The sequence below is a fragment of the Oryctolagus cuniculus genome, chromosome 4 (genome assembly GCF_051225735.1).
Source record: "Oryctolagus cuniculus isolate XC-2025 breed Fujian yellow rabbit chromosome 4, ASM5122573v1, whole genome shotgun sequence".
In the NCBI taxonomy this organism is placed as follows: domain Eukaryota; kingdom Metazoa; phylum Chordata; class Mammalia; order Lagomorpha; family Leporidae; genus Oryctolagus; species Oryctolagus cuniculus.
The window spans coordinates 78,858,676-78,874,905 of NC_142870.1; the positions used below are offsets into that span (position 1 = coordinate 78,858,676).

Here is a 16,230-nt window from a genome sequence, read left to right on the forward strand (position 1 = left end):
CAATCAGGAGCAGGTCCTGCTGTTTATTGGTTGAACTGGAGGCAGCTGTGTAGAAGCTGTTTCTCCCTTCTCAGCGCCATATTGTGGGAGAACAGATGCATAGAATAAGACTTAATTCCAGTAACTTAGTCTAGTCCGGGTTGCTCCCCACACCCTCCGTACACCCTCCTTCCTGGTCACGAGTCCCCCTCCCTCTCGTATCAGCACAGTCGTGAATTAGGGTGGAACTTTCAGATTAGGCTGAGTTGAAAGTTATTAAGAATATTTCAAAGTCTTGCAAATGCCTATCTGTTATTTTCTTTGAAATAATCATTTGCCTTGGATTTTTTTCTCTCCATGTCAAAAGGAACAAACAATTAACTTTATTTTATCTGCAGCAAAATGCTTATAAGAGCAAAATAGAAACAGATGTTAGTAATAATTTAACATATAATAAAACACACATCAGTAAAATTATGAAATAAAATAAATTGTATTAAATAGCGTTTTTACAAATTGTTTACCTATTAAGAACAAATGAATATTTACTTTGTGCCCTGCATCAAAATTTATTCCCACCAAGAGTGGCGTTTGGCCGTGATTAAGATGCACACATCCCATATAGGAATGCCTGGGTTTGGTACCCACCTCAATTTCTTGGCTCCAGCTTCCTGCTGATGTAGACCTTGGGAAGCCGTGGTGCTAGCTCATATGATTGGATTCTTGCCACCCATTTAGGACATCTGGATTGAGTTCCGGGCTCCTGGCTTCAGCTTCCAGCTTCAGTCCTAGCCATTGCAGATATTTGGGGAATGAACCAGGGGATGGTAGCTCTCTCTCTCTGTCACCCTCTATTTGTCTTTCTGCCTCTCAAGTAAATAAAAATTATATTCCTGACAAATTGAAGAGTTGCATATTTAAAATGAGAGAGGATAGGGAAAAATGAATCTTATCCCTAAAGAGATTCCCTTATTTTCCAAGCATTAAAAACCATGAAAGTAATCACAAAGGGAAACATTTTAACATCAACTTTAAACCTGTATGCTTCAAAACAAATCGTAAAATTAAATTGCAAACTGGGAGAAATGTGTTGCAAGCATGATAGATAACTTACAAGTAATCTGTATATATTAAGCATTTTTTTAAAGTTGAATGGAAAAATGGATATAGATGTACCTACAAATATTGATTCCTGGATTTCACTAACTCATCATCTAATGGTCAACATTTGTAGACAGCCTATGTGTGTTATCAGTAAAGTACAGGCTGAGCTCTGGTAAAAAGACACCAAACATATAGAGGTTCTTTAAGATAGAAGTCCACTTTTCTCTAAAGAAACAGTCTAAATTAAGAGTGTGCCATTAAGGCAGGCAGGCAGGCAGCCCCATTACACAAGGAACTCCAGGGACCCATGTTCCTTCCCAGCATCCCCTAGGGTGATCACCTCGTCTGTGTGGTCAGAGCTGGCTCATTCTCATGCTGTCATCGTAGCCCACAGGAGGGTGAAGCAGGACATCAAGGGCAGGGGACCGTGTCCTTAGGTGGTGACTCAGAGGTTGGTTGTATCATTTCTACTCCAGTCTCATTGGTAAAGACTTACCCCATGGCTGCCTCTCTGGGCGAAAGAGCTCAGATTTATAGCTCAGCAACCATGCACCCAGGTGAAACTCAAGGATGCTATAACAGAAGACAGAAAGAGGGAGAGAGAGAGAGACAGACAGACAGACAGACAGGTAGGTGTACATGGAGACAGCAGTATCTGCCGTCAGATGATTCTGTGTGTCTGTACTCCCCACTGTCCACACAGAAAACATATTCCTCCTTCCTCAAAGGAGAAATCCCAAATTGTCCCAGTTTTTGCATCCAACTCAAAATCTAGAATCTGTACATTCCCTCAGGTCTTTGTGGCTCTCTGCAAGTAACTCCTCTGATTGTTCTTTGTGACTTGGCTTTCTCCTCTGGAAGCCTTCTTTTTGTCCATTATTCTCAGAGGCCACACCTGAAATGATTGTTAGACTCTTATCTATGCTCTTCTTGAATTTTCATTTTCTTTTGCATTTCACTTTCTGTCTAGTGCTGATTTGAAGTGCCGAAGGTTGCTTTAGGGATCAAGCAGCCTTAAACTTTTGTAGGATGTTTTGTAGTATCATCACAGCACACTTTCCCTCAAGCCCTTGGTACTCTGCTGGTCTGTGTTCATTATGTAGGTCCCATGCAAATGTAGCCACACCCATAGATTTTTGTCTCTGGTTATAGTCCTTATGCCTTGAATCTCCTTTTTCCTTTGTTTGTGTTCAACCCACCCCTTGTCCCTCAGTTTAGTGGTGGCTACCTGGATGCCCTCTGAAAAAGGTAGGCTTGGGTAGGAAAATAACAACCTTAACCTGATCTGTGCTGCGAGATGAGCTTTGTAAGACATATTATTTCCTGCCATTTATGATTCAGAAGCAATCTGAGGCTTTAGATTTCCAGATTCTCATTAAATTTAGATTGCAGGCCTCTGGCAGAGAACAACTCTCAGCAGAGCTCTTGTCCCTTCTATCCACGCTTGCAAAGCAGCTAATGCTTGCCTGACTTGATGTCTCTCTTGTTGTGCCGTCCTAAAATCAGCAAGGGGCTGGAACCACAGAGGAAGGCTTTGATTTTTCTCCATCAGTTCAGGTCGTTACAAATAGTGCTTTTGCTGCAGTGCACAAATTGCCTGCCTTTTCAGCCTACAGCCTAACCTCTGAATCAGTGCCAGATATGCAGTGCCTTTGTGACTACAGCACCCCAGTTCTTCAGTTAGTGTCTTGTTTAGGGGACAAGTTATAATGAGGAGACCTCAGAATATAATGGCTCAAACAAGGTAATATTCTTTCTTATTTAATCATCCAGAGTGGGCAGGTAGGCAGTTGTTCTCTGTAAGGTCATCTAGGACCCCAAGATCCCTCTGTCTTGTTGCTGTTATTGGGAAATGACCTTGACAGCCAGTTCAGTGCTGATATCACATTTCACCCTAACAGGAAGAGGAAGGCCAGGGGAGCAGGTTTATCTTCAAGGAGGTGAAGTCTTTCCACTCTAATCTCATTGGCCCACACTTAGCAACAAGGCCTCAGCTGGCTGCATTGGAAATGTAGACTATAGCTTACCCACCAAACACTTTAGGTGCTCTTTAACTAAAAGGAAAATACAGTGGACACTGGGGAATAGTTTGTTGTCTCAACCACAGGCAAATTTGATGCCTGTTTGGGAAGAAAAGGTCATTTTATATCCTCATCTTATATCATGTGTCAAAACAAATCCAGATGAACTTAATAGTTTAATATTTCGCAAAAACAATATATGGAAATATTTATCTGATCTCCACATGGGATTTTTTGTAAGCAGGAAAACAATAAAAATTGATAGACATTTGTTAAATATTATGCTTCAAAATAAAATAAACCAACTGGAAAGAACATTTTCAAAACTAGAACAATAACAGGGAAATAATATAGATAAATATATAAAGCTCTTGTTCAAAGTAAGAAAACTTATAATATGCTAAGAGAAAAAGGGACAGTATCAAAAAGGAAGTGCAAATTACAACAAGGCGATGCCTTTTGGCCTAACAACTCTGTCCCCAGAGTCATGTCCTCCCTACCTGCCGTGTCCACATTCTAATCTCCTGAACCTGTGTATGTAAGTCACACAGCAAAGGATGACTATGGGTATTGAAGGAATTAAGGTTCCCAACCAGCTGACCTTGAGATAGGGGGATTATCTTAGGTTTATCCAAGTGTTCCTGATATGATCCAGAAAGTTCTTCAAAGAGAGGAGGAAGTCAGAGAAGGATTCAAACCGTAGTTGCTGGCTGTGAACACAGAAGAAGGGTTCTGAATGGAGGGGTATGGGCAGCGTGAGAAGCTGGCAAAGGGAAGGACTGCATTCTAACCCTGGAGCCTCCAGAAAGGACCGTGACCCTGCCAGCACCTTGATTCTACTCCTAGAGCTCCATTCAATTCGCAGAAGTGAAAAGTGCACATTTTTGTTGTATTAACCAATAATTTGGGGTAACATGTTATAACTCTGTGTGTGTGTGTGTGTGTGTGTGTGTACACATGCATGTGTGTCCTAAATAGTGGTTCTCCTTGCTGATGAAGAAGGCATTGTTGATCACTACTGATAGGCATATAAACTGCCACAAATCGTTCTGAAGAACCATTTGGGAGTACGTTTCATAAGGCCTAAAATGTTCATATATTTCAAATTTCAAGGCCCTAAAAAAGCAATTTGTATAGTGGCCAGTATTTACATACAATATTACCAAGCACAGACTATTAATATTAGCAAAAAGTTGTTTGAAACAACTTCAGTAACTAACATTATGAAAGTGATTCAATAAATTTTGTATGTATCAGTAATAGAATATCACAAGACAGTTGTTTTGGTTATAAAGAAGCTTCAGTGAAGTGTGAAAATGTGTATGATAAACTACATTAAAATGATTTAGTACATAAAGCTGTATGTTCAATATTATATGTATGATTGTCTGTACTTAAATCTTGATTGTGAGAGAAAGATGTAGTGAGGAAAAAACAAAAACTGAAAAATTAAAATATTAATAGTGGTTTTCTGAATTGAGCTATTGAGTTTATGAATGATTTTTTTCTTCTCTATGTATTTCTTTTCAACATCTTCTGTGAGTCTAAATGCTTTTAACTAAGAGGACAAAATGAAGGTTAAGAGATAAGAAAAAGGGTGGGAGGGAAGTTAAGGGGGGGAAAGCCATTGTAATCCATAAATTATACTTTGGAAATTTATATTTACTAAATAAAAGTTAAAAAAAAAGAGATAAGAAAAAAGGTGTGCAACAAATGGGGGGGGGGGAGGTAGATGTCTCTCAGACCAAGTCCAGGTCCTTTCCTCCCCAGTACCCTACCAAGAGATTGTCTTACTTAAGCTGAGTAAAAATCCTTTAAGATAGTTGAAATATCTTTGGAAAAATAGAAAAGAAAGAGTAAGTGGTTCACCAAAAACTTGTATAGTTAATACACTTATTAAAGCTGGAGTTTGAGACTTCTCATGTCTAATCCAGTCTTTGCCCTGTGTTTTCATGGACCTGTACTTGCTAAGCTGTTGTTATCATGAGCTTCTTTAGGGCCAAGCCTGTAACACTCATCGATGCTCCTGTGTTCCTAGTGGTGCAGATGTCTGGCCATATCAAGTCATAACCGGAGAAAATGATTAAAGGATGCAAAAGTGAAAATAAATGTTCATAAAATAAAGCTGAGGACGTGATAGCAGACACTTTCCCACTGCCATCTTCATTTCCCCTTTCCTAGCTTCCTTTTTCCTGTAGTTGGTTCATAACATTCCTGACCCTTTTTATTGCCCTGTATTTTCTTGGACTAAGTCAAAGAAAACTATTCCCAGCATTTTTGCCTTTTTCAATACCCAGGAACAAGTGTAACACGGGAGTTTGTTTTGATGTAGAATGAATAGGAAGTGGGAGAAAGTTTCCCAAGTGTTGGCATAGGGGAAGTATTCCTATGGATTTTACCTCATATTAAAGATACATAGAATTTTTATATGTACCTATAAATATGCATCACTATTAATTTAAAATTTTAATACATAGAATACATGCTGTGGAAGTGTCAGTTTCTTTTTTTTTTTTTTAAACATTTATTTATTTATTTGAGAGGCAGAGTCACAGAGAGATCTTCCACCTGCTGGTTCACTCCCCAAATGGCCACAATGGCCAGAACTGCGTTGATCTGAAGCCAGGAGCCAGGAGCTTCTTCCAGGTCTCCCACGCAGGTTCAGGGTTCCAAGCACTTGGGCCATCTTCCACTGCTTTCCCAGGCCATCAGCAGAAAGCTGGATGGAAGAGTAATAGTCGGGACACCAACTGGTGCCCATATGGGATACTGGTGGTGCTGGCAGAGGCTTAGCCTGCTACGTCACAGCGCCAGCCCCCACTAACTTTCTAAAAAGGCTCTCTAATTTTTTTTGTCCGTGCTAGTCATAATCAACTAGAAGTTTATTAAGTGAGCTTATGCACAAAATAAAAGTGTGCCAGACACCTGCTGCTTCTGTATCTTAGAAACGTTGCTTATCTTAACAATCATGGTTTTTGTCATCACTGTTGTTAACAAAGAACCTTTAGAATGAGACCCTGTGGGACAGAAAGAGGTGGAATCAGTTCTAATTTTGATTTCCAGCCCTGGCTTAGCCATTAGCCCGTTACATAATTAGCTGCCCCCCCCAATACTGTTTAGAGTAAGTTAGTAAATTATAAATGTTATTTTTGATATGTTATTAACCTCTCTAGATGGAGATAGGTTATCTAGGTGTGGTGTGAGGCCCCATCCAGTTATAACATTTTTAACTATAAAACATCATACTATTATTAATTTTTAGTAGAAATAATTTAGGAATCATAGGTATTTGTTCCAGGATATCAGATAGCAAAAGGTTGGTAGACCCAAATATCATTGAGTGCAAGCTAAAATGTCAAGTATATTAGCAAACATGAACTCTAGATCCTCAGTTTGAACTTCAGCTACTGGCATTTGTTAGAAAGACTGTCGTTTCCTGAGTAAGCTGAAGAGTGCAGCTGTGCATGCATGCCTCCGCACCTGCGGCGCAGGCCCGTGCTCTCCTCAGGCTTTGAGAGCTAACGGTGCCTGGGGCAGCAGCGCCACCTGCGACTGAGGGCCTGGGGGGCCTCTCCTGGGCCTACCCCAGCTAGCAAGCTGCCACAGTCCCGACGCCAATGGCCGGCACTCGGCCTGACTGTTCCAGTTGTGGGGCAGCTGTAACCCTACCTCACCTCCCTTATTCCACCTGGCTTGCAGGGATGGGATCCAGCAGGTTGGAGGGATTGGGGTGTGGGAGTCGGGGGGAGACTTGAGAGAGGAGGGAAGAAAAGGGACCTGCGGGGAGGTGGACAGAGAGAGGAAGGGGTAAAGGAGGTGTGAGGAGGCTGGGTGGAGCCAGAGGACACACGCTGCCCCTGTCTGCTCCAGCGCAGAGCTGCAGGAGGTACGCAGTCCCCTGTTTTTCAGGTGAGCAAGCAGGAGTTCACTCTCCTGAATAAACTGGTTGGCTTCTTGCCTCCTCACACTCCCTACACCTGCCCACCCCTCCCAAGTCCACTGTGCTTGAGACAGTAACGTTGCATTACCCTGGACAGCTTTTTTTTTTTTTTTTTTTTTTTTTTTTTTTTAAAAGCTTTATTATGGGACAGGCATTTGGCTTAGCAGTTAAAATGCCTATGTTTAGTTTTGAAGTGCCTGGGTTCAGGTCTTGGCTCTACTCCCAATTCTAGCTTCCTGCTAATGCAGAGATCCTGGGAGGCAGTGGTGATGACTTAAGTCATTGGATTCCTGTACTCAGGTTCTCAGGTGGGAGACCTGGCTCTAGGTCCTGGGTCCCTTCTCCCTCCCCCCATTGCAGGCATTTGGGGAGTGAACCAGCAGATGGGGAAGTACTCTGCACCCCTCCCCCAGTCTTTTTAAAATGATTTATTTTCAGAATATTTGTTGACCACCTTGGTTTTTTATATCACTGATTTAAGCTTCTTAATGAATGTTTTGAGTTTACAAATGGGTTTGATGTGACATGGATGACTTTGGATAGCTTCGCAAGGATTTTGATACACAACTTGGCTGTATATTTCAGGGATGGCATTCCCTTGTATTTGGGTTAGTCCACACCCTCCTGAGGACAGTGGCTCCACACTAGCCCTTGGAAGACATGTGGGGGACTGAAAAGCCATGGTCCTGACCCTCACGAAACTTAACTCTTACCTGGAAAGCAAAATGAGGCATGGAATGATGTGGAAAAAATAACGTCAAATTATGTGATTTCACTTTGCTGAAGATTGTGAATCACTCCTTTTTTTGTTTTTCTGTGTTGCTTTTTTAAAATATTTATTTATTTTTAAGGAATATAAATTTCATAAGTACAACTTTTTGAATATAGTTATTCTTCCCACCATACCTGCCCCCCCCCACTCCACCTCTCCTTCTCCTCCAGCTCCCCTTCCCAGTCCCATTCTCCCTTAAGATTCATTTTCAATTAACTTTTTACATGGAAGACCAATTCTATACTAAGTAAATATTTCAAAAATTTGCACACACACGCACACACACAAAAAACTGTTTGAGAACTAGTTTTACGGATAACTCTGATAATACGACTCTATGGTCATACGGCCAAACCTCCTGCACATGCCCTATCTCATCAGTTACTTTTAATAGTCAGCCAAAAGAGGCAGACCCTGTGGCTTAGTAGGCTGAGCCTCTCCCTGCATATGGGAGGGAGTTCCCATATGGGCACCAGTTCAAGTCCAGGCTACTCTTCTTCTGACCCAGGTCTCTGCTATGGCCTGGGAAACCAGTTGAAAATGGCCCAACTGCTTGGGCCCCTGCACCCACATCACCCACATGGAAGACCCAGAGAAAGCTCCTGCTCCTGGCTTTGGATCGGCCCAGCCAGCTCTGGCCTTTGCAGTCATTTGGGGAGTGAACCAGCCGATAGAAGACTTTCTGTCTCTCCCTCTCTGTGGCTCTGCCTTTCAAATAAATAGATAAAATCCTTAAAAAAAAAAAAAAAAAAAAAAAAAAAAAAAAAAAAAAAGTCAGCCAAGACCAATAGGTAGTATTAGTTTCTGAAGACCAGCTTCTTTACAAGTGCTTTGAAAGCATTAGGATAATTGCATTTATTTTTGCTATGCAAAGCAGTCCTTTCAGACTATTTCTGTAAGCTGGGGGATTTTCTTTTTACTTTTCTGTGCACTTGCACTCATACAGTTTAAGTATTCCTTATCCAAAGTGCTTGGGACTAGAAGGGTTTTGGACTTCAGATTATTTTACATTTTTAAATATTTGTATCTACATAATGAGATTTCTTGGGGAAGGGACCCAAGTCTAAACATGAAATTCATTTATGTTTCATAATCACCTTATACAACATATCCTGGAGGCAATGTTACACAATGTTTTTAGTCAACCTGTTTGACTACAACCCATCACATGAAATCAGGGATGGAATTTTCCACTTACAGCATAAGTTTGAGATTTTGCAGTGTAAGTTTGATTCCAGATTTTTCATCCCTAGATGCCCAATCTGCACACTAATTTTTGTCTCTGCGTCTGTTTCTAACTACTAGAATGAATATTCCAAGTGCACAAGTGTGACTCTCAGATCACAGATGCCGTCCTTGTGCCTGAGCCCAGTGGTCACACGTGGCTGTCATGAACAGTCCTTCTGTTTGACTTGATGCCATCCCACACACACTCTGGCCTCCTTGAAATTCTTCTCTTCCTAATTGCTGGAGCACCAGGCTTTCTTCATTTGTTTTTCTTGCCTCTGTAATTGCTCCTTCCCTGTCATCTCTCCAGACTCTTCTTCATCTGACTGTCCTAAAAACATTGGTATTCCCCAGTGTTTGTTCCCCAAATGCAACATGTATTTCTCAGCTCTCACCTCTTTCCTTGGCTTCTGGCCTTTGTCCAGCCATGTCCTGGACATGTTTATAGACGTGAGATTTCCCCTTCCCCAGCACCCAGTCATTCACCTAGCCATCTCTGTTATCACCCTAATGGTTCTGTACATCAGCCCTCCCTCAGCATCCCCATTGCTGTTGCCAGTACCGCCTACAGCGATGCCACAGGGTCCCTGTCCTGGGCTCCATGACTGAGTGTGCACCAGGCCGACTCTCACAGCCTTGCCGCTCCCTCTCAGGTGCGAAGTTACAGGGCCAAGGAGACGTGTCAGCAAAGCCCACCACCTTCGAATCTGTGCACCAGCTACAAAGACCCCAGAAGTCCCTATAACAGACCTCTTCGCAGGCCTGGTCTTTCAGGGTTAGACTGACTGCATCCCTGGTGTGTACTTTCTAGGCCCTAGGAGCAGATGAGGGACAGCTCCTTGGATGGAGATAAATGAAGCTTAGTTGGAGTTTGGCTCTTCAGCTCCACCTGCATACGTGTGGTGTCCCAGAGATTATAGGCCGGAGCCAGGTGAGAAGAGAAGCAGGCCTAGTAGGGACCTGTGTGTGCTCATCAGAAGCCTCACACCCACGAGGAGCAGGCCCACGCACTGCCTGATTTTTCTTTATGCTTCTGGTACATGGCTGATAAGCAACTCTTCACTTTTTTTTTTTTTTTTTTAAGATTTATTTTATTTATTAGAAAGACAAGAGTTACAAAGAGAGGTAGAGCCAGAGAGAGAGAGGTCTTCCATCCACTGGTTCACTCCCCAAATGACCACAACGGCCGGAGCTGAGCTGATCTGAAGCCAGGAGCCAGGAGCTTCTTCCAGGTCTCCCCATGCGGGTGCAGGGGCCCAAGGAGTTGGGCCATCCTCTACTGCTTTCCCAGGCCATAGCAGAGAGCCGGATAGAAAGTAGAGTAGCCAGGGTTCAAGCCAGCTCCCATGTGGGATGCCGGCAATGCAGGCCGGTCTTTAACCCGTTATGCCACAGTGCTGGCCCCACTCTTCACTTATTCTGAGCAGTTGTTAAGGGCAAGGGTTTTAGTTTTTCATATTCATATTACCATATGCCTATCACACATAACTTTCTCACATGCAATGAGTACTTAAAACATGTTTTTTGAGTGAGTTAAATAATGACTGCGGGCCTGGCTTTGTGGCATATTGGGTTAAGCCACCACCTGCAATGCTGGCCATTTCATATGGGCTCCAGTTTGAGTCCCGGCTGCTCCAGTTCCAATCCAGCTCCCTGCTAATGCACTTGGGAAGACAGCAGAATATGGCCCAAGTCTTGGGCCTCTGTACCCATGAGGGTGACCCAGAAGAAGCTCTTGGCTCCTGACTTCTGCCTGGCACAGCCCCGGCCATAGCAGCCATCTGGGGAGTGAACCAGAAAATGAAGGATCAATCTCTGGGTCTCTCTCTCTTTCTCTCCCTCTCTCCCTCTCTCCCTCTCTCCCCCCTTCTCTCCCCTTCCCTCCCTCCCTCTTTCTCTCTGTAACTGCCTTTCAGACATATAAAATAAATCTTTTTAAAATGACTACAATTTATATTAAACATCTTACAATCATTTCAATTCTTTTCCTGTTATTTTAAAGAATTTATATTTACATGATTTTATCAGGACTTAAGACCAGCATTTTTTTCAGAAAAGCCTGTCTCTGATTTTGTATTACTATTAGGTGGGGAAATTAGACTTTACATATAAAATAATTTTATTTTAAGCTCTGTTTTCATGAATTCTCTTCATGAGATGGAGTAAGTTCACAGTAGGCAATAGGAAATAGCGTCAGGCCAACATGAAAGCCTCGGTCTTACAGATGAGCGTGGCCTCACAGTTCCCAGCACACGGCGCTCATGACTGGCTGGAACATGTTAGTAACAGCCGAACGCCAAGGGACTGGGATACGAGTGTGAGGGGGTAGGACTGAGTTCTGGAGAGCCAGGAAGAGCCAGGTTTCTCATGACTTCAGAAGATGGCCCCGAGATCCTCTAGGACACTGATCTCCAAACTCATTTGGGAGTAGTGTGTGTGTGTGTCTGTGATGACTTTGGAATGCAAAAGCATGTAATTATTTAATATTGCAGTAATTTTGAACACAAAATTAGCTTGTTTTAATTCCTCAGATGTTTTTAACAATGATAAGTCGTATGCCCTAGGCTGCCTCCCTTCCCCTCGCCATGCCAATTAGTCACTTTTCAGTTAAGAATCCATTTGAAATATCCCAAGTGCTGTTCTTTCTTTGGATACTCCTTGAGCGTGTGTACCTTGTTGTAGAGAGATCTGTTCCGATCTGAGAATTGAGTAAACTGGACTTGGATGACCCTTAAATAATCTCAAACCTGGGGCAGGCATTGTGGTGCAGAGGGTAAGACGCAGCTTTGGATGCCTGCATCCCATATTGGAGTGCCTAGGTTTGAGTCCCCACATGATATTTTTTTTTAAGATTTATTTATTTTTATTTGAAAGTCAGAGTTACACAGAGAGGAGAGGCAGAGAGAGAGAGAGAGGTCTTCCATACACTAGTTCACTCCCCAATTGGCTGCAATGGCTGGAGCTGCGCCGATCCGAAGCCAGGAGCCAGGAGCTTCTTCCAGGTGTCCCACGCCAGGGCGTTAACCCACTGTGCCACAGCACAGCGCCCCCCCCCCCACGTGATTTCTGACCTAACTTCCCGCTAATGTGCACCCTGGGAAGCTGCAAATAAAGGCTTAAGTAATTTAGTCTCTGCCGCCCACATGAGAGATTCAAATTGAGTTCCAGAGTCCTGGCTTTGGCCTGGCCCAGCCCTGGCTGTTGAGAACATTTGGGGAGTGAATCAATGGATGGAAGATCTCTCTCTTCCTTGTCACTGTCTTTTTCTCTCTCTCTGTCACTTTGCCTTCCAGATGAATAAAATTAGAAAAATATCTCAGGGCAGCCACCCTGCCCCCATTTCCTTTCACACTGTCGCTGCCTGTATGTTGCTGTGGATTCGTTCTGAGAGGAGGAGCGTGGTGGGGGCAAGACGCATGGAGTCACCACACAGACTCTGGGAGTCTGGTGAAAGCAGGCCTGAGGTGAGCAGCCTGCAGACTCGTTTACTTCAGTTGCTACAGCAGCTTCTATAGCCAAGGCAGCCAATCCAGTCAAGGGGTGGTTTATGCCCTAACCAATCACACCCTGTTGCCAGGCAGTTTCCAAAGCCATCCAATCACAGCCTGTTGCCAGGCAGGCTCCGTTGTCATGTGGTTTCAGAAGCCATGCAATCACAGCCTGTTGCCAGGCAGTTTCTGTTGCCAGTGGCCATCTTGGCATGGCCTTCTCATTCCACCATACCCTAGGTGGTTGCAGCCACTGGGCAGAGAGGCAGGTGGGCCAGTAATGCCTGGGAAATTCCTCTTGGGGGCCATTATGGAGCCTGACGCACCTTTGGAGGAGCTGAGAGCCAGAGGAAGGAGAAGCACAAGGTATTTATTTGAGACTGAATCATATAACAGGAAGCTGGATCAGAAAGTGGAGCCAAGAGTTAAACCCAGGCCCTCTGACATGGGATGTGGGCTTTCCAAGCAGTGTCTTAACTGCTGTGCTGAATGTTCCACCCCTATATCTTCTCATGTAAAACATAAGAGATGAGATGTTTCAGCAAATGGCATTAGATATCTGCTCCTCCCCATGCTGCTCCCAGAGGATGAGTGTGCTTCGTTGGCCGCTGCCATTTCCTCCCTCTTTCTTGAGACTGATTTCACCAGACTCTTTGCTGAGAACTGAGGGCTTTACATAAAATATAAAAATGGTCCTGGGGCCGGCGCTGTGGCATAGTGGGTAAAGTCACCACCTGCAGGGCCAGCATCCCATATCGGCACCAGTTCAAGTCCTGGCTGCTCCACTGCCCAACCAGCTCTCTGCTATGGCCTGGGAAAGCCAGGTAGAGGTAGAAGTTGGCCCAAGTTCTTGGGTCCCTGCACCCATATGGGAGACCCAGAATAAGCTCTTGGCTCCTTGCTTGGATCAGCCTAGCTCTGGCCAACTGGGGAGTGAACCAGTGTATGGAAGGCCTCTTTCTCTCTCTCTCTGCCTCTTCTCTCTATGTGTAACTCTGCATTTCAAATAAATAAATAAATATTTAAAAAAAGAAAAGAAGTGGTTATCTCCTCAAGGAGCCTGTAGAGGTGCTGTTCCCTCACTCTTAAAAATCCCCAATTAGAAAATCACAGGTACTGAACAGGACACAGGGTTGTTGGAAAGATGTAAACAAGATAAGCCAAAAACACATGACTCGGTGCTCAAGACACAATTCCAACTCTGGTAAGAAATCAGCAGCAAGGGAAAATGGTGTTGCAGATGATTTGCACGCTCCCAAGCCTCAAAAAGCTAAAATGAAAGAGAAGCTAAATGGAGACACTGAAGAAGGATTTAATAGACTTTCAGATAAATTCTCTAAATCACCCAAGTCAAGAAGAAAAGATCTGTCAAGTAGAGATATTGATGAATATGAAAAAAAAATCAGCATGAGTGTCCTCCTTGGACAGGTTTTATAAATCAGGTGATAATAAACTGGAGACCCTAAATGTGAACAGCAAGAAGGAACCTTCTCCAGTTTCTCAATTTCTGAAGAGATTAGAAAGCTGAAAGATCGAGGCGGTCACATATCTCTTTCCTATTCAAGTTCACACCTTTGGCCCTGTATGTGAAGGTAAAGGTGTAATTGCTCAAGCATGCACAGGGACGGGAAAGACATTCTCTTTCACCGTCCCCTTGATTGAAAGGCTCTTAAGAAATCAACAGTTTTTAAAAACAGGTCACCGAAAGGTACTTGCTTTGGCTGCAACAAGAACTGGCAAATCAAGTAGCCAAAAACTTCAGAGCTATAACTAGGACATTCTGTGTGGCATGTTTTTGCAATGGAACAGCCTATCAAAGCCAGATTAATCATATTTGAAATACTGTTGACATCCTGGTTGGGACACCTGGTCGTAACGGAGACCATCTGCAGAGCCAGTTGGATCTTTCCAGACTGCAGCATGTTGTGCTTTGTGAAGGGGATCAAATGTTAGATCTAATTTTGCTTAACAAGTGGAAGGTTTGATCCATGAATGCTGTAAAACTGATTCTGAAGACAATCTTCAGATGGGACTTTTTTTCTGCAACTTGCCCACAATGGATATGCAAAACTGCAAAAACAAAAACAAAACAAAACAAAAAAAAAAAACAAAAAACCCTCGAGATCCAGATATGAGCAACAAGCTGATCTTATTGGAAAAATGACTCAAAAGGCTGCAATTACCGTGGATTATTTGGTCTTCAGTGCTGTTGGTCTCAGAGGCCAGCAGTTACTGGAGATGTCCTGCAAGTGCATGGCGAGTCTGAAGAGGGGGCTCTTATCTTCTGAGAGACCAAGAAGATTGGAACTGAAATGGCCATGGACCTGCACATAAAACAGAACACCCCATGTTTCCATGCGGGGGCATTGCATAATCACAGAGAGAAATGGCTCTGAAAGGCTTCAGAGAAGGAAGTCTCAAAGTTCTGATGGCAATCAGTGTGGCTGTCCGTGTATTGGACATTCCTGAGGTTGACCTGGTGACTCAGTTCTTCTTCACGGGACTTTGAATTCTCTATCCACTGCTCTGGATGCACAGCTGGCTGGACAGGGATTTGGATATGTTTATATCAACCATGAGAGAAGTCAGCTAAGATATGTGGAACAAAAATGGATAGCAGGGGCCCAGGCACTTGGTCCATCTTCTGCTGCTTTTCCCAGGCCATAAGCAGGAAACTGGATCAGAAGTAGAGCAGCCAACAAACCAACGCCCATATATGATGCTGACACGGCAGGCAGTGGCTTTACCCACTACTCTACAACGCTGGCCCCAGGAATTACTTTTAAACATGTGCTTGTTCCATCTACAGTGGATTTAGTTAAACCTAAAGGCCTGGATGCCATCAGGTCTCTGGCTTCTGTTTCTTACACTGCTGCTGATTTTTCCCAGCCAGCAACTCAGAAGAAGAGAGAGGGGCAGTGGATGCATAGACTACAGCGTCAGCCCACACTGAGCTTTGGACCATGATCTTTGAACTCTCTTCTTCCATCCTCCCTTCCTCCCTTCCTCCCTTCCTCCCTTCCTCGCTTCTTCCCTTCTTCGCTTCCTCCCTCCTTCCCTCCCTCCCTCCCTCCCTCCCCTCCTTCCTTCCTTCCTTCCTTCCTTCCTTCCTTCCTTCCTTCCTTCCTTCTCTTTCTAATAAAAGAGGGAATTTATTAGAAAAATAGAAAGGTTCCTGCAGGGATTCCAAGATTGTCAATAGCTCAAACTATGCTTTTTGGAAAGATAAGAGCATGCTGTAACAAACTTCTAATTCTGTGTTCTGCACAGTCGTGAAGAGAGTATCCTGGAGGATAGTTCTCTTTGTGTCCTGCATGAGGGACTGGAGTGTGGATTCGTTTCTGCTTGCTCTTTGATCCTTACAGTGCTTTGTCCTAGACTCAGACTTGTCACGCACATGTTGGCAGGCATTCCTGAACTCATTCCAGTAAGGCATTTGTAACCGTGACTCTGGGAAGCCCTAAAGAAATACGGGATGTCAGCTGCACTTGGAAAGAACACAAGTCTGAGTAGTGATGTTGTGTCCCAGGTTACCAGAGCGTGCTTCCGAAAAGGAAATACAGGTGCTTGCTTTGATGTTCCTACAACCTAATCAGAAAGGTTACAGGCAAAGTACCAGCCAAATTACCCAAAATTGAAGAATTATGATAGAAGCAAACACTTTTTTTTATATATTTTTTTAATTTGAAAGAGTTACAG

The 16,230-nt window shown here is 43.5% G+C and overlaps 1 protein-coding gene and 1 pseudogene across 2 annotated transcripts in view; both read left to right on the plus strand.

Annotated features, from left to right (window-relative positions):
* The window catches only part of SLC49A4 (solute carrier family 49 member 4), a 104,256-nt gene that overhangs the window by 30,166 nt on the left and 57,860 nt on the right, over positions 1 to 16,230 (plus strand). The window lies entirely within an intron of this gene.
* Positions 8,172 to 15,349, plus strand: LOC149127020 (ATP-dependent RNA helicase DDX50 pseudogene; annotated as a pseudogene). Its single transcript, XR_016232151.1, has 2 exons — positions 8,172 to 14,573; positions 14,650 to 15,349. The product of XR_016232151.1 is annotated as an ATP-dependent RNA helicase DDX50 pseudogene (transcript).